At 51.8% G+C, this 24,130-nt stretch overlaps 1 long non-coding RNA gene across 1 annotated transcript in view; it reads left to right on the top strand.

Moving 5' to 3' along the window:
- Positions 1-24,130, top strand: part of LOC113456203 — a 52,679-nt gene that overhangs the window by 2,204 nt on the left and 26,345 nt on the right. The window contains exon 2 of the long non-coding RNA XR_003377059.1: positions 4,476-4,616. This is a non-coding gene — a long non-coding RNA (uncharacterized LOC113456203). The remainder of the gene's footprint in view (positions 1-4,475; positions 4,617-24,130) is intronic.

Below are 24,130 nucleotides of genomic sequence, written 5' to 3' on the forward strand. Positions count from 1 at the left end.
GCACGGAGAGAGAGAGAGAGAGAGAGAGAGAGAGAGAGAGAGAGAGAGAGAGAGAGAGAGAGAACACAAGGTTTTGGAGATTCCAGTCCATGAACAAATGACTGCTTTCGAAACCATGACAGCATAGTACGTCACGGTTAGGAGCAGGTGGAAGAGCAACGCCACTCGTCTCACGGCTTGGAAGTCAAAGAGGGCAAAGAATAGAGCTGGGGTCCTACTGTCCCCTCAGGGGTACAAGTTCAGCGGCCACGAAGCCCTGAAGTGTGGCCTGCAGCCCAGGGGTCAGTGTTGGATGGCCCAGGGACAGTCCCTGTGCTCCGCCTGAGCTGAGGGTTACTGGAAGGGAAGCCGGGAGGGAAGAAGGGTCGTTCTCTTTTCCCAGCAGGGGTGATACTAAAACCAGGATGACATGGAGTAGCATAGAGCATCTCAGGAAAGACATCTCACCAGGTCACCTTGGGTCACTCCAGTGACCGAGTGGAAGGCTGCTAGTGGGGGCGAAGCCAGAGATGGCAATCCCAGTCGGGGGCCAATCCCCGTGAAAAGAGAGGCCGTCATAGACTGTGACAGTCCCAGAAGTGGAGAGAGGGGACCTGATTTGAGAGCTGGTTAGAACACTCACAGAACCGTGTGTCTGTTTGTGCCGCAAGATCAAAGAGTTAAGAGAGTCAAGGTTGGGGGCAGCAGTGTGATGGGCTGGACAGGGCCTTGAGGCTTCTTCAGTGTGCCCTCACACCCAGCCCTCCTTTGGACCACTATGTGATCTTGGGCCTAATTTGGCAAATCTATAGGAGAAAAACACTAAAGTCAATCTTATGATTGTGGTATATATCAGAGATCGTGTATGGTAAAGGCCTAGCCCAGGGCTTGGCTCACAAGGACTCCGTAAGCAGTAGAGGTAACTACCATCCTTTGCCTACCAAAAAAACATTTCTGAAGTGCTTGCTGTATGTAAGATGCTGGGTTGTTGGGCTCAGCCTGTTCTCGTGCAACTCATTGTCCGCTGGGAGAGAGGCATGCAGAGGGACTGTCACATGCCGAGACAATGTTGGCTGGGGCCAAGGACAGCAGCTTTATTCTGCCCCAGCATCCCTTGACAAAGGACAATGACAGCAAGCGTAAACAATACAAGGCTAGTTGCCTGGCTCAAGATGGTCAAATCATCCCATCTCCATTCGGGAGTTCCATTCAGAATTTTGAAGTCACCCCCTTTTAAAGGGGGCGATTTCAAAAGGTCTTAGCGGGGCTCAGGGCTGCAATCCCAGCTCGTCCGAAGGCTGAAGAAGCAAGAGGATGAAAAGTTCAACACATGTCTGGTCTACATGTGGAGTCCAGTCCAGTCTGGGTGTCTAAATAATACAAAGGGCCTAGGGGTATAACTCAGTGGTAGAGTGCTTGCATTGCAGGTATAAGGCCCTAGATTCAATTTCCAGTGCCAATAATAAAAATAATGATAAAAAAAAATAGAGTCAATGTCTCAGCTGGCATGGTGATCCCAACACTGGGGACACTGAGACAAGAGGATATAACGAGCTGGAAGCTGGCTTAGACTACTCAGAGGTGAGATCTTGTCTCCAAAAACCTAAACGAAGGCGGCACCGGTGGCTGTAATGGGTATCTAGACAGACAGAGAATGACACACAGAGCGTCAACAGTCCCAGAAAAAGCCCTGGGAAGAAGGGTTAGCTAGATAAGAGTGAAGGTCTGACGTGGCAGGGCCCCAGCTGAGTCCTGAGTATGCCGTGGGCACTTCATGTCCATCCAGGCATAGGAGCTGACGATGTGACACTTGAGACACCCTCATCTGCTCCCCATCTGTGTCCTCCCGAGACTGCCTTCCAAAGCGTTCGCTGTCCTCCCTCAGTTCTGCCAGTTTCCCTGCACACATCTCTCCAGACAGTTCGGTAGCTACAACACTAGCTGGCACTAAGGCAGGACGGCCAATCTGCTAGTCTCTAATCAAGACCTCCGGCTGTAAAGCCCCAAAGACCGAGTGACCTTGTCTTGTTGTTTTCTATCTGTGCAGGAGATGGTAACAGGCCCTCTCTCATGAGGCTCCGTGAGTTCAGAGAGATGTAAACTTGGCACCCGACACCCCATCAATATTCCCCTTCCCTTCTCTGCAGCCCATGTGTCTCCATCCTCACAGAGGATCAGACAGCAGGCTCTCAACTGAGAGTGTTCCTAGCAGCCCCACTCCTGGGGTCTCTCCTTCAGCATCTCCTTCTTTCTATCTGGGAGAACTTGGAGTATTCGTGGGAGGCCCAGGGTGGTCCTTGTAGCAGCATGATTCCGGCAGACCTGAGCAGCAAAGGGTGGGGGTGAGGAGCAGCCCAACTCCCCCCTTTCTGTTCTGAGCTCTGCAGATAGGATGGTGTCCTGAGGTGCCTGAGGGATATGTGGGGGATCTGGAAACTGCTCTCCCTCACAGACTGTGTGGGCAGCACATTTGAATAATTTCTGTAAACCCAAAGTTCAAGCTTGTTCCACTTCTTTCCCCAGAAGGCTACAGGGAGAGCTTGGCTGGCTGTGAAGCTCTTCTGGTGAGCAGTGCGCATGTGCATACACACATACAGACACACACACACACACACACACACACACACACACACACACACGTAGGTGGCCTCCAGAAGCCTTTCAGGGACCCTTGGAAGGCTAGAGACCCAAGCCTTCCATGAAGATGCAAGACTTACTCTAGTTATCCAGGGCCCAGTCTCAATTTTTCTCTTCAGCAGAATGGTGCAGTAGGAATGTCCATATCTTGGGGCATCAGGATTTAAAGGGACAAGGCTCCCATAGGCTGGACAAGCTGCAAAGCCGTCTGCTTGAGACTGGGCAGTCCAAGGTTTCAAAAGCAGGAAATGACAATCAGAGAGGTTTACTCTAACAACAGTCATGTCCTTGGCAGGGAGAACAGAGAGGGACTGCAGAGACCTGAGGATAGACCAACATGCCTCAGCCCAAGTGGCCTCAGATCTAATAATCAGTGGGGACAACAGGACAGGGCTGGACAGAGCCCGTTTTAGTCCCTGATCATTGTTTTCCAATGATGTGCAGAGATAGGCAATAATTTGCAGAAAAATGTCATTCCAGTGTGATTTCAGCTGAGTTCAGGATTTCTGGTTTTATCACTGTACCAGGTATCCTACCCAGGCATGTGTATGTTCATGTATGTACACATACAGACACACACACACTCCTTGCATAACTACTCTAGACTTCATTGGAATGACAGCTTCATCCCCAGAGGGCTTTGCGGCAGGGTAGACATACCTGCCTTGTTGACCCTGGCAATCATCAAATTAGAACCCCACCCCTGCATTCAGCAGCAGTCCCAACACTTACCTCTCTCTCCCTCTCCCTCTCCAGATTGATGCATTACCATGGCAACAAAGCCATCCCACAGAGCCTGAGTAAATGGGAAGGTGTCCCTTAGCAACAAGACTGGAGCAGTGGTTGGGGAGGATGCTGGTGAGGTTGGCGGGGAGGGCAGGCCACTGAGAAGATCTCCCGGCAGGGTCCAGAGGAACAGTTCTTGGAGCTGGGTCTGAGGCTTGCCCATTCCTGGAATGGGGCTGAAGATTCGTCCCTGTATTACAGGGATGTACAGTCACTTTCCGACTTGGGAGCAACAGATTTGTCTTCTCAGAAAACCTTAAGGAATTTGAAAACTTTTGGGAACAAGAGTTGGTTGATTGCTAGAAAGTCATAAGCCAAACCCTAAGACTCATGGTGTAAGTTCACTTTAGAGCTGGCCTCAAGTCCAGTAGGAAACATCTACTCAGTTATGTGCCCCGTGAAGAAGCCAGGTATTGGTTTCAGATGTGAGAACGTCCTGCTGAAAGCCTGTGGACGTGTCCAGGAGAGTATTGGGTGGACCAGGAGGTGGGAGACAGAGGTGGCTCACTGCCCTGGAGAGGCCAAAACCCGAGGGCTGCACTTGGAAACTGACCCCGACTTTCACCTCTTATAACTCTTGCTTCAGTTGGCCACCAGAGACAGTAACTGAAAGCAGATTTCTGACAGCCGTTTCCTCTGCCCAGCAGCTTCCAGCGGTTCCTGATAGTGGCCTTTGGAATCTGATGGCCCCCTTACCAAAGTCAAAGCCACAGAAGCACAGCCTTTTCATTTTGGGGGGCTGTGGGCCTCTTCAAGCTCAAGCAGGGACTTTGTCATAGAGGCGTGACACACCAGGTCCTTTGTGACCTGTCCGTGCCTTCCTCAACTCCCCTTGACTTTTTCCCTCTTACGGTGCATGTCCAGGTGCATGAAACTATGTCCACCTCCCTGGTGTGCAACTCTGCCGCTCTCATTCCTACCTGCTAGGGAAGCTTTCTCCTTCCCCTCCTAGCCTACCAGACTCTTGTTCATTCTTTACAGCCCAGCTCAGTGACTGTCTCCCTGGCACACACGGCCCCTGATGCTGTGTGGACAGGCTTGGTCTCTACCTTCCATCTCTGTGTGTCTTTTAGTGGGTTGTGAGTCGCTCAAGAGACTGTGTCTTGCCCCAGCAACCAGCACAGAACAAACAGGGTTCTCCAGATCCTGGAGAACCAAGATGGTGGAACTGAAGAACAAGAGCTAACCTGAGAAGAGGGGGAGCAAACCAGAAGGTAGGACAAGGGCCAAGAAGAGGGGAGACAATGAGGGGAGTCGGGAGGAGCGGAAGGTCCAGGCTGTTAATGACCACAAGGCAGCATTAGAAACTCTGGGTAGATGGCCTGCTGCCTTGGTTTGCCCAGGACTTGCTCAGTTCTGGCGTGAGATGGGCCTTATCACCTGAGTGGTGACCTTTTCCAGGGCAGGTCTGGAATTAGGACTGAGTACTAGTCTAAGAGGTGAATGGAGGGCTGGGAAGGAAGACTGAGGGCATTGTGGATGCTAAGTCACTCAGACCTAAAGGAGGAGGAACCTGACAGTGTGCCAGTCTCCCAGGCTGTCTCCTGCCTTTTACCCTGCAGAGAAAGCAAACAAAGCGAATTGCAGGACATCCTGTTCACGCTTAATGGCTTCTTCCTTAACGCCAGGCCCCAAGCCCACTACCTGGGTCACTGCCCCAGTCCCCAGAAGACGAGTGGCCCTGTGCCTACTGACAGGCTGGGCAGGCATTGGAGGCTTTATTCAGTTTGCACCGTGGTTCCTGCTTAGATTAAGGCAGGTCTTCTCTGTAGACGTGTTATCTAGAATCTCATTTGGGGGCTGGAGTGTGGCTCAGCAGTAGAGTGGTTACCTGGCTGGCTGAATGAAGGCTTTGTGTTGCATCTGATGCCAGCACTATGCAAGCACAAACGCATTGCATTGTATAGACAACCCAGCTTGAAAGCAGGGATGGGCCTCCCCGGTCCTCTTGACCTCAGGGATGGGCCTCCTGATTTCTCTCCCCCTCAGGGATGGGCCTCCTGATTTCTCTCGCCCTCAGGGATGGGCCTCCCTTGTTTTCTTCCCTTCGTAGATACTAACTGCTACTTTTTCAGTGGTGGAGCACTTCTCCTGGGACCCCAGCCTCCTGACTTCGTAAGGGTGGGGAATGTTGCACCCTGAGCTTAGGAGAGCTCTAGATGTGACTTTAGCTCTTTGTAAAAACAGTTTACAAACCCATCCTATGGACTACGGAAGAGGGACATATGAAATGCAGGGGCAAGAGACGCATTCATCTAAGAAGAGAATCTCCGCACACTAGCGTGCTAGAGCGGTCCTGCCTGCTTCCGCTCTATCTGCGTGACAAACTGCTACTTTGTGCCTCGGCCTCTTCGTCTGTAGAATGGGTAGAAGAGTGCCATTCTTCTGGGGTCATGTGCTGACGGATGGACGGTGACTGAAGATAGCTCAGGGTGGTTCTTACTGCCGTCATTTCCCTGAGAGTCCACCGTGTTCAAGACCTGCGGTCCCCCGGCAGGTGGGGAGGGTCACCGAACCAACAGCCCTCTCAGCCAATCATATGCGGTTCTGCCCAAATTATCTGCAGGCCTGGGGTCTCAGGTGGGAACCAGAGTACACAGACTGAAAGGCTAGGGGAGAGGGATTCATCCATGCACCTCTGGGGAAAGGTCGTCCATGCTGGGTACAGACCTTCTAGTCCAGCTGCTTTGGGGGGGTCACCTGTGCTCCTGTCAGGAACCCCCCTCCCCCCATGCTGTATGAGCCAACCTGAGAAACCCATTGGATGAGCTGTGGTGGAATCTAACTTTGGTTTGTTACTGGGACATCAGAAGGAGGGAGCTGCTGTTGTTTACATTTTCCCCCAGGGAAGGAATTTTAGCTTTTAGTGGCAGACTAATAAGGGGAATCATTAGCTGTTGTCAGTTTTCAGAGAGAAAATTTTTCTGAGGGTCTCCGAAGGTTCTAAGAGCTTCCCCCTGTAGGTGACAGACGCCCCCCACATACAATGTGGCAGCTTCTGAGGCAGGTGCGGAGGAGGAACTGTCGGGAGATGCATTTGAGATCCTGACTTTCCTCTCTGCGTCATCCTGTGCCAAACAGTGTCCAAACATGACACTGCTCTAAACAGCCACGTGGAGTTAGAGGCCGCTGAACTCACCCACTGGGCCACCGAAGAGCGTGCCATGTTGCAACACGTTGAGAGAGACCAGAACTCAACCCCCTGAACCCTCAGTTGAGTCAGAAAAAGTCAAAGAGGCTTTTGCTCTGATGAAGCTAAAGGCGCTCACCACCACTGCAATCAGGCCCCTTAAATTACAGAGCCCACCTGCCAACGGCCTGGTACCATCTCATTAGACGGGTGCCGAGAGAAGGTGCCATATGCCCTGTGGGAGCACCTGACCGCCAAGTTCCTGCTCCGTAATTAAACCCCAAACCCCAACCTCACCCCCTCCTCACCCCCTCTCAGGAAACAACAAAGTTGCCTCCCCTGCTCCAGGCAAGAGAAACTCAAGCTGAGAATCATGCGCTTCCAGCTTGGCCCTCCCATGACTATGGGGTTCTAGGAGTCTTGGGGAGATCAAGTAAAACAGAGGGTACCCAGAACTCAGCAAAGCCAGCAGGACACACTGGCTTCCAGGGGACTCTGAGGGTAGACTTTAGGAAGTGAGTTAGAAAGAGGCATGGTGGGACACTGAGCTGTCTCAGTAGGTAAAAACCCTTTTCATGTAAACTGATCTCCTGATATCCATCTCCAAGGAAAGGGAGAATCAGTCAACAACCCTGGCAAGGTGTCCTCTGAATTCCATACGTGTGCCATGGCATGTACCTGAGGGCATGCGTGCGCGCGCGCGCGCGCACACACACACACACACACACACACACACACACACACAGTAATCCTGGCTCAAAGTTTGTTCTAGAACAGTTACGCACACCCACACACACCCCCCCTCCCCACTCCACTGAAAGATGCATGGATACCAGTGACGGACAGAGTCAGCTGGGATACTCTCAGAGCCTTCTGGCCAGAGCTGTGTGAGACGTGTCTGGCTGACAGGTCCACCTGGCATGGAGGCAGATGTGTGGTAGGAGAAATGGATTGGCAGGCAAGGTCCCTCACTAGAGAGGCTTCCATAGCGACAGAGTGGTCGGCTGACTGGACAGCGGGGAGGTACCAAGCGATTAGCTTGGCATAAATGCCCTCATGGCTCCAGCCAGCCGTGACCACTAGCCATAGAATAGAGGAATGGACAAGGCCAGCAGTCCTATGCAAATCCTGTTGCCCAGGGTAAGGTATGGGGCTGGAGGAAGGCCAGCAACAGCCTGGGCTGGGAGGGAAGCACCTCTTCCCCATCCTTACCCCGACTTCTCTGGTCTCCTTTCTGAGCCTCCTGGGCCTGTATGATGCCAAGTTGTATGGGAAGAACAGAACTATAAAGAAAGCTGCCCACGCCGGGCGATGGTGGCACACGCCTTTAATCCCAGCACTAGGGAGGCAGAGGCAGGCGGATCTCTGTGAGTTCGAGGCCAGCCTGGTCTACAAGAGCTAGTTCCAGGACAGGAACTAAAAAAGCTACGGAGAAATCCTGTCTCAATAAAAAAAAAAAAAAAAAGCTGCCCAGCCTAAGGGAGAAGGTGAGTTTACCGAGACAGACAGGATCGGGGCTTCCAGACCTCTATAGTAGAAATAAAAGATATGACTGTGGCTAGCTTTGTTTTGTTTGGTTTTTTGTTTTTTTTCGAGACAGGATTTCTCTGTGTAGCTTTGGAGCCTGTCCTGGAACTAGCTTTTGTAGACCAAGCTGGCCTCGAACTCACAGAGATCCACTTGCCTCTGCCTCCTGAGTGCTGGGATTAAAGGTGTGTACCACCACCCAGCTCAGCTAGCATTTTAAATTAAAGTCAAGCACTAGATTGTATAAAGCTCCTAGCCAGAGCCCAGGAATTTGTCTCTGCTGTTACAGCCAGGAAGTGCTCAGAACCCTCTCCACCCCAAAGTGATGCTGGCTCTGTTTGGCACCATGCCAGTGCTGATTTTGCCCTCCACCCCCAATCTGGAGATGGAGAGGTACAAACAGCCTTGTGGTCGTGAGTCATGGCCTCTGAGGGTTAGCACAACCCAGAAAATGCCTAGGCAGGTTGTGTCCCCTCACCACTTGTTCAAGTCCCAGCTGTCGGACAGGGCTGGGTCCAGCCAGACATGTACCGAGGGCCAGTGGGAAAGCTACTGTCTGAGGCCCAGCATTAGAGAGACAGCAGGGTGTCTTTGCAGTCACCCCAAATGAACCCAGCCCTGGGAAGATTGTAGTCTGGAGTTGTTGCTGATTTCCCTAATCTCCTCTCAGGCCAACTTCCCCTTTTCCTGCAGCCTGGGAGCCCCTGGGGCCCCAGCACAGCCAGGTGTGGCTTGAGTGATCACAGGGCCTATAGAACAGGGAGGGGTGAGCAGGGGTCAGCATCTGGGGTCACCGTGGACAGGCACAGGACACTGAGGAGTGAGGAAGAGGAAAAGGCCTAGCCTTATATCGGGTTTCTTCCGGGATGAGCCACGTGACCCAGTACTGTGAGCCCCTAGAGTTTCCCTGGAGTAGAACCTGGCTATACGGAGGGACAGATTTCAGACCTACTCACTGGAACCCATCTGAGTGATCAGCTTGGTCCGCAGACCTTCTGCTTGAATGATTCAGGCATGTCTGAATGTGCGGTCACTAACAGGTGACCAAACAATGGTGGCGTGACCGGGTACAATACCTAAAATACCAGGCCGTCCTGAATCAGACAAGTGCCAAATGGATTGGCAAGAAACCAGCCCCTCCAGAGGCCTGCATTCCAAGGGCCCAGCCCAGCCTCACAAGTTGGTGGCACCAGACAGAGGCTCATGTAGCCAGGGCAAGGAAGAAATTTGTGGCTTGCACTTCCCCAGAGCTACTGATGGCCCAGGGAACCTGCCAACACAACAGCTCCCGTGGGCACTGCTATCTTTGAGCATTTCTTCCCAGGATCCCTACCACTCATGAGCCATGACTGACTGCTCTTAATTAAACAACTGGTAAATGAATTTAAGCCAATATTTACTCCTGGAGAGATAGAAGGAGCACACGTCATCCGGGCAACTGGAGGTCAGTGGGCCAGGCTTCGCTCTTCTCTGGAATGGCGGGAGGTACTCAGACGTGAGGTTTCCTTCCACCCACCCCTTTGCCTTCTCTTCCCCCCAGGATAGGAAAGTCTGGAGGGGGATCTTTGTCCCTGAGAAGAATAAGAGAAGGTTGAACAGAGGAGGGATTTCAAGGCAGGGCTCAACAGAAACACAAACCACCCTCTTGAGACCCAAAGCCACCCAGAACAGTCCTGACCAGGAACCCAGATGGAAGCTTCCAGAAAAGGAGGCATCCTACAAGAAAGGATTGGCCTCTTTTCCCTGAGAGGAGGCGAGGGGCAAGGCGGGGACCTGGGTGAGAGTTTTGTTGAGTGATAGGATAAAAGAGGGCCCTCCATGAGCACAGGCAGGCAGCTGCCTCCTCAGAAGGGAGGACTGCGATGCTGGGAAGAATCCAGCAGTGGGCCAGACGCTGGCACATGTCTTTCATCCCAGCGCTCGGGAGGCAGAGGCAGGCAGATCTCTGTGAGTTCGAGGCCAGCCTGGTCTACAAGAGCTAGTTCCAGGACAGGCTCCAAAGCTACAGAGAAACCCTGTCTCGAAAAAACAAACAAATAAAAAAAGGAATCCAGCAATGGCCGCTTTCCCTCATTCCATCACGGCTGGCATTTTCTTTTATTCCACCCCGCCCCGCAACGCCGCTGCAGCTGCCACCCTGCTGGTGTGAGTAGCAGTAACCCTTGAAAGCCAGGAGGCATCGGCAGCTAACTCCCTGGCACTTGGCACTTGGAGGAGAAGCGAGCAGAGAACGAACAGATCGGAGAAGGGCTGGACAGCCACAGTGCAGACTGGAAGATGAGCTCAGGGGCTGCCCAGAAGAGGTGCGAATGGCAATTATGTAGCAGGTCACATTTACCCCGAGGGTTAAACAAATGCGTTAAACAAATGCTATAATTTTATTTTAGGGATGAGAAGACAGAGGCTAGCAGAGGCGAGTGACTTTCTCTGTCACTCACGTCATGCAGTAGTGTCTATCCAGAGCAGGTGTGCTTTTCGTCTACCACTGAAGCTAGGCTCCAGGGCAAGGCAGCCTGGAGCAGGTCGGGCTCCAGGATGTGTGTGGTGGATTTCTGCCACACACCAGGATGCAGCCCCATCCCCACTGAGATTCTGTGAGTCATAGACCATAGAGTCACTCAAGAAAGAAATGGTCTCTGACCACAGAAGAGTCTGGCATAGATGCTCTTGGGATTGCCTGTGGCCTTGGGCTCTGGGTTGACTCCCTAAGCTTTGCTTTCCGTGGAGGAAATGTGGTCTATTTCTACAGTTGTTTGAAAGTTAAATGAAATCTTGTTTATAAAACATATAGCGTGAGCCGGGGGCATGGTTCATTGCTGTGCAATTATGAGGACCTGAGATAGAAATTCCAGCAGTCACATTAAAAGCCCAGTGGCTGTGTGCACACATCCCTCTAACCCTAGTTCTGGGATGTGCTGGGGCAGATCCCCCGACCCCTGAGGCATGCTGATTAGCTCCAGGTTTTGGTGAGATACCCTGTCTCAAAGGGATAAGGTGGAGGGTAATAGAGTAGGACACCCATGGTCTTGTGCACACACTTCAACACACACACACACACACACACACACACACACACGCACACACGCACACACGCACACAGGTACACACACACTGTAGATTGCTTAAGAAATGGTAATTCTCACCAGGAGGTGATGGTGCACACATTTTATCCAGCATTCAGGAGGCAGAGGCAAGCAGATTTCTGAGTTCAAGGCCAACGTGGTCTATATCGTGAGTTCCAGGACAGCCAGGACTACACAGAAAAACCCCATCTCAAAACACCAAGACCAAACAAAACAAAACAAAAACAACAAAAGAGAAGTAATTCTCAGAGCTAGAGAGATGGAGGCAAGAGCACTCGATCCTCTTGAAGAGGACCCAGGTTCACTTCCCAGCACCTTCATGGTAAGTCACAACTTTTTCAACCTCAATTCCAGGGGATTCAATGGCCTCTTCTGGCCTCTCCTGGCCTCCTCAGGTACCAGACATTTGATGCTCATACATACACATAGGCAAATACTCATACACACAAAATAAAAATAAATAAAATCTTTAAAGGGGAAAGAAAGAGTTCTCAGCCTCAGAGTGCGGCTCATTGTGCACTCACCTGGACCTGACTCAGCAGGGTCTCTCAGTGGTCCCACGCCTGGCTGAGTGCCCTATTGCTAGCTTCTTGAGAGTCTTGGTGCTGTTGTTTTGAGACAGTCTTTCTATGGTGCCCGGGCTTGCCTTGAACTTTTTCATCTTCCTTGCCTTAGCCTCTGAAGTTATGGAATGACCAGCATGTAACCACCACACCTGGCTAAATTATTTTTTGCTTTCTTCTTCTTCTTCTTCTTCTTTTTTTTTTTTTTTTTTTTTTTCTGAGACAGGGTCTCTTTGTGTGGCCCTGGCTGGCCTAGAACTTGTTACTTAGGTTCTGCTGGCACCACACTCACAGAGATCTGCCTGCTTCTGTCTCCAGAGTGTTGGGATTAAAAACTAAAGGTGTGCTTCCCCCTCTCCCTCTCCTCCCACCCCCAGGTTTCTCATTAAATTCTTTTTATAAAAAACAGATTTACTTATTATGTATACAGTGTTCTGTGTGCATGTACAACTGCTGGCCAGAAGAGGGCACCATATATCATTGTGAATGGTTGTGAACCACCATGTGGGTGCTGTGACTTGAACTCAGGACCTCTGGAAGAGCAGCCAGTGCTCTTAACCTCTGAACCACCTCTTCAGCCCCTCTTGGTTCAATTCTTAATACCACTGAACAAAAGGCCCTGGCTTCTTTCATTTTCCAGTGGGTCCCCCAAATTATCTAACTCATCCTGGATCTCACTTTGGGTTCAGTTCCCTGAATGCAGAAGGATTGTGGTGTTCAGCTCTAAACCAAGCCCTGTCTCCCCATCATGATGCCCCAGGGGCACCCTGTGTCACTCAGCCCCTCCCAGTGTACCTCTGCCACTTACATGAAATCAAAGCTCGGTGCAATTACATCTCTCCTTGGCCTTCTGGATCCTGCAGAATGATGCTTCCGAGAAGGGGGACTTCACCTGGAGCTTGAGCCCTGGTACCTGGACATCAAGGGGCATTTCCCCAGTGCCACCAGCTCAATTAGGGATCAACTGTCTGTCCAAGTGAGGAGTCTGCCAGTCTCGGGGTGTTGTGGCCCACTCCCCACCAGCTGGAGCAAGGGTTGCAGGAACAAGGTCGGGAGCCAGTCTGCAGACCTGCAGGAGGCGAGCTAGCCCACTGCCTTCTCAGTTCATACTGCTCTAGGCCTCTGACCTCCTAGGTTGCCCCTTAGTTGTTTTTAGACTGCTGCTCCCAGGGGTCCTTGAGCTTGCTAATTTGGTAGCCTGTGCCTCCTGATTTCTGAGAAGCAATACTGCCTGAAGGAGGGGAAAAGGGAGGTGCACTCTCAGGCTGGGAACTGAATTACTCTCCTTTTTAACCCATTTCTAGCTCCAGGGGACATCGGAGTGCCAGCTTTCACTTTTCACAGTGCCACCTACTGTGAGGGTTGAGAGAGGGGACAGATGAAAGGTGCCTGGGGAGAAGCCACAAGGCCTAGGGGCAGGAAGCTCAGTACTTCAACGGGGAAATTCTTGAGCAGAAAGTCACCACTGTTGGATCTAAAGCCTGCCTCTCCTCCAGCCAGCACAGGTGCTGTGTATGTGTGCGCGTGTCTGTGTGTGTGTAATCTAAAGCCTGCCTCTCCTCCAGCCAGCACAGGTGCCGTGTGTGTGTGTGTGTGTGTGTGTGTGTGTGTGCGTGCGTGCGTGTGCGCGCGCGCGCGCGCGCACGCATGTGCCTGCCTGATGCAGGCCACTAGGAAAGCAATGTGTGGGGCAGGAGACCTGAGGGCAGCTTCCAACCCCCAAGTCCTGGAACCTGAAGGAGCCAAGGCAAAGAACATCCCTAAGGGTCCCAAACAGTGAGAGGGTGATGCTGGTGGAGGGGGAGCTGACCCCATCCAGATAGCCGGCTCATCCCACTGTGCCATCCAGATCCAGAGGCTCCGGGGGCAGTATGATGCTGCTGCTCCTGCCCATGTCTCACGCTTAGATCTTGGGGCATGCTCCTGGAACAGAGAGACCTGAGGGCTCCCATTCAGGAATGATCTTAAAGATAAACATCCTATAGTGGACCAGATGGTATGAGTCTGTAACCTCAGCAACTCAGGATGCTGAGGCAGGAGGATGACAAGTTCAAGGCCTGCCTGGGCTACAGAATGACTTTCAGTTCAGTCTGGGTAACTGAATGAGACTTTCTCAGAATAAAAGTGAAAAATTGTAAATAGCCGTATTAACTGTTGTTAAATGTTTCTGAACATTCTCCAAGTGCCAAACACTTCCACGTAATCCAGCACTCACCCAGTTCCAGGAGATAATGCCATCAACATTGTCCTGCATGTACTCAGTCATTGCCTATATATCCATTTAGTTCATATATATTTTAAAGTTTTATTTCTTTATTTGAGACAAGGTCTCACTGTGTAGTCCAAGGTGCCCCACCTGCCTTAACCTCCCTAGCGCTGGGGTCACACACACATGCGCCCCTGAAATAAATAAAACATAGACACAAGGCCACTCAGCTCGTAACCCATCCGGCTGGGATTTGGACCCTGGCAACCTTAGAGTGGGTAGCCCACTCTCCCCACCTCTGCCCCAAAGATCATGGCTTTGAGTTTCTACTTCAGTGTTCTTGTCCATGCATCCGTGGAGCTGATCCAGAGGATTTTAGTTGAAAAGCCCTAGGAGAACCACTTCCTTTTGATTTGGTGTCCCCTTTTTCCTGCCCAACACAGGAGGTAAACCTTAAGTTTGGGACCACAGCCCTGCTTCCCAGTCTCCAAGAACCTCCTCGGTGACCTCTGCTGCCACCTGCTGGCCGTCAGTCTTGGGGTGTTGGAAAGTTCTTTTTCTCTAAGGAACGGCATCCTTTCCCCATGGCTAAGGGATCATTTCTGATGCCTATGGGACTATTTGACTCGCTAGCCTTCTTCTCTTCTGAGATCCAGGGTGGCATATCCTAGTGCACAAGGCTCTAACCCAGGGTCAGAGAGGTGGCTCAGTGGTTAAGAGAACTGACTAGTCTTCCAGAGGATCCAGGTTCAATTCCCAGCATCCACATGGCAGCTTACAGCTGTCTGTGACTCCAGTTCCAGGGGACCTGATACCCATGGCAAAACACCAATGCACATAAACTGAAAGGGGAAAAAGGCTCTAACCCTCCAGCACCCCATAACTCCTCCCGAGTAACACACCCCTGAGTGTATGTAAAAAAAGCCAATGTGTTGACAGAGGTTTCTGTCCCGCCCGGCCCCGCCGTCATTCAGTCCCAAAGAACTACAAGTCCCAGGTGCCCCTGAACCACACGTACAGTGATGGAAGTGTGACCCCAAGCTCTTTGGAGTGGCTGGGTGCAGGCTCTTCAGCTGAGGCATGGCCTGAAGGGGCATGCGGGGGTTCCCAATCATGGAAACTAGAAGTGAATGAGTCTCATGAAGAGAAGACAGAGTGGGGGCAGGACCGTGGGTGGGTTCTGGTGAGGGGAATGGATAAGAAAATGAAGCAATGGAAAGGCCTTAGAAGCAGCCATCAGACCGGAGCTGAGCAAGGATGGATACAGGGAGACTCCCATGTCTTAGAGCAAAGGTCAGAGGCAGTTTGGTGCCTGTTTCTGTTCACCTGCAAGCTAAGAGCGGAAGCTCTTTCTCTTTGGATGCTAAGGATTGAACTCAAGGCCTTGGACAAGACTTTTCATTGTTTAAATGCTTAAAAAAGATACAAGAGATAACATTTTTGTAAGGAATGAAAATAGTAGAAGGCTCCAAATTTCAACATCTCTAAATAAAGTTTTATTGACACTCAACCATGCTGTTAGCTAGGCTATGTCCTTGACTGCAGCCTGTGGACAGAGGTCGGTACTTGTGACGCAGGCCTCATGAGCTTAAAGCATTCATTATTCGTCCCTTTACCGAAAAGCTGACAGTCCTGTGCCCTAGAAGAAAAGGGAGGTGGGCCTTGGGAAAGAAGGGAGACCTTAGGTTCCTGGGGGAGGGGGAGGACACAGGAGCTGTGCCTAGGCTGGGCTGCCCAAGAGCCTTTCGAAATAGACCCTGCCACAGTAAGAATGTTCCTGTAACAATGAGCCCGTGTCTTCCCAACCTTGTTTTGCACAGCTTGCTCCACTACTGTGAAAGCAAATTTTATAACTCTAAGTGGGAACATCTCTATCTTTACTACGGGAACCCTAACCTAACCATAATGCAGACCTTGAAGGTTTGTGGATAACAGCCTCTTGAGGCCTTGGTAGTGTAACACCAACAGACGAGGTTGTGAGGTGAATGTACTTTCCAGTTTGACCACTAGAGGGCAGGAAGGCCCTGCTGGCTGCTCTGAGGTCTGCAGGGTACCCTGCCGGGGGAGAAAGGCCCTCCCCTGCTGTTTACAACCGTGCCCTTTGATCAGCTCCTGTTCTCACAGCCTGCCAAGGACCCGGATAATGCAGAGCTTCCCGCTGGGGCGAGCCAGGCTTCCTTCTGGCCCTTTCTCTGTTTCTGCCTGGCAGAACAGACTGAGGCGAGGCCTGGAGGTAAATGCTCTCTGCCCACGTCTGTCTGCAGTTTGCAAAGCCCCTTGCAGAATCCTCCAGTGTCCTCTGATTTGGCAGAGCAGGTGACATAATAGTCTTTCATTCAGGTGAAGGACGTGAGGTTCGGAGAGATTGAAGTGACTTGCCCAAACCTGTGAGCTGGAGAGCAGGGTGTGGGTGTCAGAGCTGGCACAGTGATGCCCCGCAGAAGGCGACGCTTACTGACCGTACTTTCCAAGGAGTCTGCCTCCATCTTCCACAGCTTCTCTTTGTGCTCCTGCTCCCACATCGGGAGGAAAACCGGTAGAACTTCCCAACTTCCCTTTCCATACCACCCACAGATGCTTCAGACATATGAGTTTATTTCTGCAGACTTCAGCTCCCCTGGGAATTAGTGGACAGGGGTGGGTCCTCAGGAGAAGTTGAGAACACAAAGGCAGATACACACTTATTCACACACTCATATATTCTCATATTTACACACATACACACACACAAATACTCCAAATCACAAACACTCATCTATAGTCACACACACACATTCACACACACACTTTTAGACACATGCACACTCACATACACGAATCAGCACACAAATGGGCACACACTCTCATATACACCCACTTGCAAATGCACACAGTTACACACCCTTTCAGAAACACACGTCTAAGTTCAGACAGAAACGAAGAAGCCATGGGCTGAAGTGGTCAGGGAAGGTGGCCTGGACAGGGAATTGGTCTGTGTCAGACAGGAAGACATATCCGTATATTTGCGAGTGTCTCCAGGCAAAAGGACACAACACACTCCTCTTTACTCACAGTCAATGCTGGGACAGTCCTGGGTCTGTCTAACTCCATCCCCTCCTGCGGTAATGACCTGCCTCCCTCCCACTGGCCCGTCAGGCATGTCGGGAACTGCAGACATGCTGGATGCAGGAGATCAGGAAGAGGGGGGAGGCAAGTAGCTGCGGTCGCAGTAGGCACTCTGCCCTCAACATGGCTCACAGCTCGGCATTGTGGTCTACGTAGCTGCCGAGAATGCTCCTGCATCAAGGGCTTCCCCACACGCAAATGCCCGCCCTGGCATGGCCTGGCAGGCAAGGAAAGTAGAATAGCTCCAGGAAACAAATGCTTTATCTTAGAGTATTCTAGAAATGTTTCGCTGAGCCCTCAACCAAGGGTGCCCCCTGTAGAATTGTGCTCCAGGTCCTATGGGCTCCCGGCCCTACAGCACTGTGAGCCAGGCTGAGTCAGGAGAGTCTAGGCTATCTGTCCTCCGAGAAAGCCCCTCTTAGTCCAAAGTGCTGCCTGTCCTCCCACCCCCTCCCCACATTCCCAGCTTCCCCTACCCACCCATAGACATAGAGTGCCCGCTGGGCTTCTCAGTGGGTCGCCTTGCAACTTGTGGGGCAGATTGCCAGAGTCTCCTTCAGTTTGGTACAGGTTCACCGCTGGGGTTAGAGTCCCCCACCATGATCTTAGCACACGGAAGGATATTACATCCCAGAAAGCTTGGGAAACTCCATCTTACACTCTGAAGAGCTCAGGGGCCAGCAGGATCTGGTGGAAGGCCTGAAGAGGACGCACAGACTGCAGGAGAAGATGAGCAAAGGGTCTGGGGAATCTAGGGTTCTTTAAGACACAGTGACTCTGCTGTGAGGTATCAGGGGACCTGGGGAAAATGGGACAGGGAAGGGGGGAGGTCCAGGGGAGCATGAGGCAGCACCTCTACCTGGGTGTTCCACAGATACCTCCCAGGTAAATGTATCCCAGCCGGAACCAGGTGACCTCCTGAAGGCCTTCCTCTGTTCCTACAGCTTGGCTGGCTGTGGCATGTACACCCTCCCCTAAGCACCCTGCCAGAAACAGGCAAATCCCCCTCACACCTCCCCCTTCCCAGCTTCGCACTCCCTGCCAGCTCCACAGTGTGCCAAGTTTACCTCTCAGTTTTCTCAGATCCACCATTTGCTCTCCCAGCTCCTCAGCCTTCTTCCTGCCTGCTTGAAGCAATGGCCTCCTACCTCCCTCCCCTAACTGCTCCCGTCCCTGCGGGGTGGCAGGAGGCGCTTCAGCGCTGCTGAAGGGGTTCTGTGCTTCCCCTTCTGTCTGCCTAGGTAGCACAGTGTGGAGTGAGATGCTGAAGCCAGACATCCGTAGGTTCAAACCCAGCCTGCAGATTTACAGCCGGGCAAGCCTACTTTATATCTAGAGAAAGTGAGAGTCTCTCTGTCACCATCCCTCTCTAGTGAACCAGAATTTAACAAAATAGGTCTCAGGCCCACCATGGGGAGTAATGAGATTTTCCTTGTGAGTTCCTAGCTCCGCCCATTTCCTCCCCTGCTCCCCCTGGGTGCAGTGCTCAACCCTCTTCTTCCTCACCTGTCACACCCAGCTCAGGGGTTCAGCGTGTCTGCCTCCTCCTCTTCCTCCTTCATTGCATGCTGCTCCACCCCTCCATGCTGCCCACCCCCACCCCGCTTCCTTGGCCAATGGCCACCATTCTTCTTGGTCTCCCCTTGTGAGATTGAGTGCTGCTGTGGGCAGACCTGGCTCCCCAGAGCTCTCATTCTGGTCTGCGCTGTAGCCACAGCGCTGGCCAGTACTTGGTGAGCTGTGGTCCAGGTGCGCTCAGCTCACAGCATCTGTGCGCTGTCTGGGCTCTGAACCTGCTCCACCGCTTAGGGCACTGAGGATGCAGACCTGGCTCCCCAGAACTCTCAATCTGGGCTGCACTGCAGGCACAACACCAGCCGGTACTACAGTACTAGGAGACTTGGTGAGCTGTGGTCCAGGTGTGCTCACAGCATCTGTGCCTGCTCCACCGCTTAGGGCACTGGGATGCAGTGAGGACCAAGCAGGAAGAGACTACATCATAGCCTTGGGATCCTGGGGACTTCTGAGCAGAGTGGCCAGCAGTGGGATGGGACAAAGGGAAAGGAGAGTGGCCAGAGGCTGCTGGCTCTGCTTTTCCCAGGGCCAGAGGGGTTCCCGGAATCCTCAGGACTGATGCCACGGTGACACAAAAGTGTTTTCTGAGCTGGAGTCAGAGCCAGCCCAGGCCAGCACCCCGAGATGAGTGGTGGCTGCTGGATTAGCTTCCTGTGGGGCTGGGATTCATCCATATGCTTCTTCACCTATCCAATCCATCCTTCAGAACTTTGTGCATAGTGTATGTGCACATGTGTGTAAGTGTGCCACAAACACGGAGATGCTAGACATCAACTTTGGGTGTCTTTTCCTCTATCCCAGGATCCGCCTCTCCTTCCACGTGGCCCTACCCTCTGAGTACTAGGGTCCTCACCCTCGACCATGACCTCAGTGATGTTTCTGTTGCCATTGCCACCATCCTCAGGCACTCGGGCAATGGAACCTATGGCCTCTTGCTTGCACACTCTACTGAGGATTTACCCCCCAGTCTCACCAGCTTTATTGTATCACTGTATGAGCAGCCAGGCATAGTACGAGATACAAGACACAGGCCACTTGCTAAGACACATTCAGAGTTGGGCGATGGTGGTGCACACCTTTGATCCCAGCACTCGGGAGGCAGAGGCAGTCAGATCTCTGTGATTCTGAGGCCAGCCTGGTCTACAGAGCAAGTTCAAGGACAGCTAAAGCTATAGAAAGAAACTCTGTCTCGAAAAATCAAAATAAATAATAAATAAATCAATGGCCCATTCGGCGCCGGCACCTGGTGAGTGTGATGTCATGAGAGAAGCTGCACCGTGCACGTCACCATTGACAGTGTGGAGCGCAGTGTTTTAATGGGACAGTTGTCTGCCACTGTCCAACTGATACAATTGCCCAAGACAGTCTCTGTAGCCATCCCTGTGACAGCACTGCTTCCTGACCCAAGGGGCTAAACAGCATGAAGCCACCAGGCCCTTCCAGCTCCAAGTGTCCAGAGCCAGGTTCAGATTGGTCGGGGTGACTGCAAAGTGAAGCCTAAGTTCCAGCCATCTCCAGTTGTCCCCACCCCTGCCCCAGGTAGCTGTGACACCTGTTTCTGGGCCTCTTCCTTTTATTCATCTAGAATAGATCAAATATTTTTTAAAATCTTGGCCCCGAAGCCGGACAGCCTGGATTTCAGTCCCCCACTTCAACACTTCATGGGCAAGCCTCCTGTGTGACCTCAGACAAAGCTCCTAACCTCTCTGAGCTGCAGCTTCTGTTTGCCACAATTGCCAGCAGTGCCTATGCTTGGCTAGTGCTCTGTTTTGGGGGGCCTCCCTTGCCTTTGCTACCTCATGTGCCGAGGGACTTGTCTTCCTGCCTTAAGGTTCTGGAGAGGAAGGGTAGTTTGACTTTTTCATCATCTTGGTATCCCCAGGGAGGGACACAGGGCTTCACTCAGAGCAGGCAGGCCCAAAATACTTGTTGAATGGTCAGTGTGGATGCTGAGTGAGGACAGAGCACCCTGGCTGTCCGGGAGTGGGTGGTGGCCCTCTGCAAGTCACAGGATACTGGTAGGGCAGGGCATGGTAGGGGCACCCTCTGAAGCAGATACCCAGGGAAGGGAACTCTGCAGCCAGTCTAGAGGACTAACTGGCCACCACTGAGCTTCGGGACCAGGGACAGCTGAAGGGACAGTCCACATGGTCCTGCTCAGGGGAGGGACTCTCTGCTAGTTAGGTATGGGAAAAGAGTACCCAAGGGATTTTGAGGTTCCAAGAAATACGGTACACTTGGTGGTCATCACAGTAGAGTGGGAAGGAGGGTTGGACCTTCTGGGACAGAACACGCAGCACAGGAAGAGCAGGCCCTGTGAGGAGACCCTGTTTCAAAATAAGATTAGGAAAAAAAATGCAAGCAGGTAAGTGTGCAGAAGTCAGAGTGGGGGACTGCATGAGCCATAGCGGTGTCTGTGGCATCTTTCAGAAGAGAGATTTCAACAGAGACCTCAGTGAGTGGCAGCCTGCTGGAAGCCCCATGTGTCTGTCTGACAGGCCACACTGTGGACCAGCAAGAGCTGAAGCAACAGGCAGAAGAGATCTGGGGAGCCAGAGAGGCAGAGGCAAGAAGAGAGAGCAGAGCTGACAGTGGTGCTCTCAGTGGGGTCAGGGACTGTTGGACTAGATTGGGGAACCCTTTTCTTGATTTGTATGTTGGTTGGTGTTGTTTTCGAGACATTGTCTCACTATGGAGCCTTGGCTAGTTGCAAATTCCCAGCTTTTCTCCAGCCTCGGTGCCCCTTTCCCCCAGTGCTTGGATTACAGGCATGGGCCACCATGGCAGCAACCATTTGGATTTTGTTGTTAGTTTGGTTTGCTTTGGGTTTTGGTTTTTCCAGACAGGGTTTCTCGGTGTAGCCCTGGCTGTCCTGGAACTCGCTGTCCACTAGGCTGGCCTCGAACTCACAGATCCACCTGCCTCTGCTTCCTGAGTGCTGGGATTAAAGGTGTGCACCACCACCACTACCCAGCATATCATTTGGGTTTTGTCCTAAAGGTAACCAGCCAGCTGGTAGGTAAGATTGATCAAGTTTGTATTTTTACTTTTTGCTATTGGGTTTTAGGAACTCAGGCGCCAAGCTTTAGTTAGCCTGTTAGGCCCTCTCGGGCCACACTGACACCTTGTTCTCCAAGGCTCATCACTGTCACTCCAAGCCTGACACAGCTCTGTTGTCTGAGGCATTGTGTCTGCCTCCGGGACTGCACACCTGCCAGGAGCTGGCCCTCAGGGGGTGGGGGCGGGTGAGGGTGGAAAGGAGCACAGAGCAAGCAGCAGGTTCCTCCTGGAGAGCAAGAAGCCTTTGTCTCCCCTCCAAAGGTGTCCCTGGGGAGAGTTTCTAGCAGGGACCCCGTAGTATAGGGAGAGTCACAGTGGAATCTCCAGAGGTGAAAGGAGGCAGGGACCTCACAGTGCAGGGCCAGGCTGGGTTCTTCTGCTGATCCAAGCATATCACATAATGTTGAGGAAAAGAGTGTGTGTGTGTGTGTGTGTGTGTGTGTGTGTGTGTGTGTGTGTCTGTGTCTGTGTCTGTGTCTGTGTGTGTGTGTAGGATAGGGGAAGGGGAGGAAGAAAGTAGAGCAGGAGTGGGGAGAGAAAAGAGGAAGAAAGCGGAAGGGGAGGAAATGGAGGAAGAGAGGAAGGAGAAGGACGAGGAGAAAGAAGGAGAAGAGGAAGGGAAGGAGGAGGGGTCAAAGAGCAGGAAGTGGCAGGAAGGGGAGATGGAGAGGAGAGGAGGGAGAGGGAAGAAGAGAAGGAAAAGGAGGGAGAAAAGAAAGGGAGGCGGGGAGGGGGAGAGGCGAGGAAGGGCCTCAGGGCTGACAACCACAGGGGAATATTGATGCATTTTCTGGCAAGAAGTGACAGAGCCGGTAGGGACGGTTTAATGAAGACAGATGATCCCAGGCCAGCCCTGCCAGCTCCCCATGGGGAGGAGAGCCAGAACTTAGCGTGGGGTGGGTGGGAAGGGTTTGCCAAGCACCTGCCATGCCCTGTTCTCTGGCATCTCAGCTCCCCAGCTGCCCCAGCTTCAGGCTGCTAGCCTGCTACCTCTCAGTCAGCCTCCCTCTCCGTATTCCTCCCCTCTCTACCTCACAACCTCCAGATAATTCCAGAAGAGCACTTTGCTTTTCCTCTGGGGGACCGAGGAGCAGCCAGGTCTCACACCTGTCAATGATGTATTGACTGCCCCTGTGTGGCAGCGCTCACCGCAGCCTATAAATGAGGAGGAAAGAGTCTGGAATCTCATTTTCCCCTTATTCATTTACCTTTTGTGCTTTGCCCCTTCCTTCCTTCCATATATATATTAAAGACAAAGTCTCTTGTAACTTGGTCTCAAACCCTCAAAGCCCAGGATGACCTTGAATTTCTGAACTTCCAGCTTCATCTTCCTAAGTGCTGGAATTGCAGGCACGCACTGCCAAGCATGGGATGGGATGCGGGGCTCTGTGCCTGCCAGGTAAGCACTCTGCCAGCTGAACGACACCTCCAGTCCTCCCCTTGTTTTCTTTACAAAAACATTTAAATATTTTATTTTCTAAACAAAGTTGGCTACCTAGCCAGAGCTGGCTTGGATCTCGCTGTGGAGATTATGCTGGCCATGATCTTGTAGGAACCCTTCTGTTCCTGCCTCCCAAGTACTGGCGTTACAGATGAGCCTTACACTCCTAGCCTGTCTGTCTTTTTATAATGTCTGCAGGTCTGTATGTACATCACATGCATGCAGTACCGTCAGAAGCCAGAAGAGAGCTCAGAACCCCTGGCTCTGGAGATTTAGAGACTTGTGAGTCTGTGTGGGCGCTGGGAGCCACTCTACAAGAGCAGCAAATGCTCTTAAAGGCCCCCTTTCTTCTTTTTAACAGTGATAAAACACTCCTAATATACAACTGACTCTAGGTAGCATTAGTATGTTTGCAATTGCTGTGGTCTGTAACCTGTGTGGCCTTCAAAGGCTTAATCCATGGTGGCACAGGCCTTTAATCCCAGTACTTAGGAGCAGACACAAATGGGCAGCCTGGTCTACATAATGAGTTCCAGGCCAGCCTAGGCTACATAGTGAGACCTTGTCTCAGAAAGAAAACTTGATTCCAGAGTGGCTTCACTGGGAGGTAGTGGGACCTAGTTGGATATCTTTGAGGCATAGTGGCTTTTCCTTGAAGGGGAGTGTAGCACCCAGAGTGTTTCATTTCTCTCTCTCTCTCTCTCTCTCTCTCTCTCTCTCTCTCTCTCTCTCTCTCTCTCTCAGTGGTTTTGTGCTTATCCCTACCATGGGTATTCCACCATGCTACTTATTCTCCAGTCCAAAGCAACTGAGCCAACAGGCAGTTCACTCAAGGAATTATAGTGAGGGAGCAACTGAGCCAACAGGCAATTCACTCAAGGAAATTATAGTGAAGGAGGGAAAGCTGACAAGACATTGTGGTGCATTGCCACCACTACATATGTTTAACTTCTCATGTCCAACTTCTCATATTTAGTATGGCAATTTAAGAGTTTGCCCATGTTTTATTTATTTATTTATTTATTTATTTATTTATTA

The sequence above is a fragment of the Microtus ochrogaster genome, chromosome 6, assembly GCF_000317375.1.
Source record: "Microtus ochrogaster isolate Prairie Vole_2 chromosome 6, MicOch1.0, whole genome shotgun sequence".
NCBI lineage: Eukaryota > Metazoa > Chordata > Mammalia > Rodentia > Cricetidae > Microtus > Microtus ochrogaster.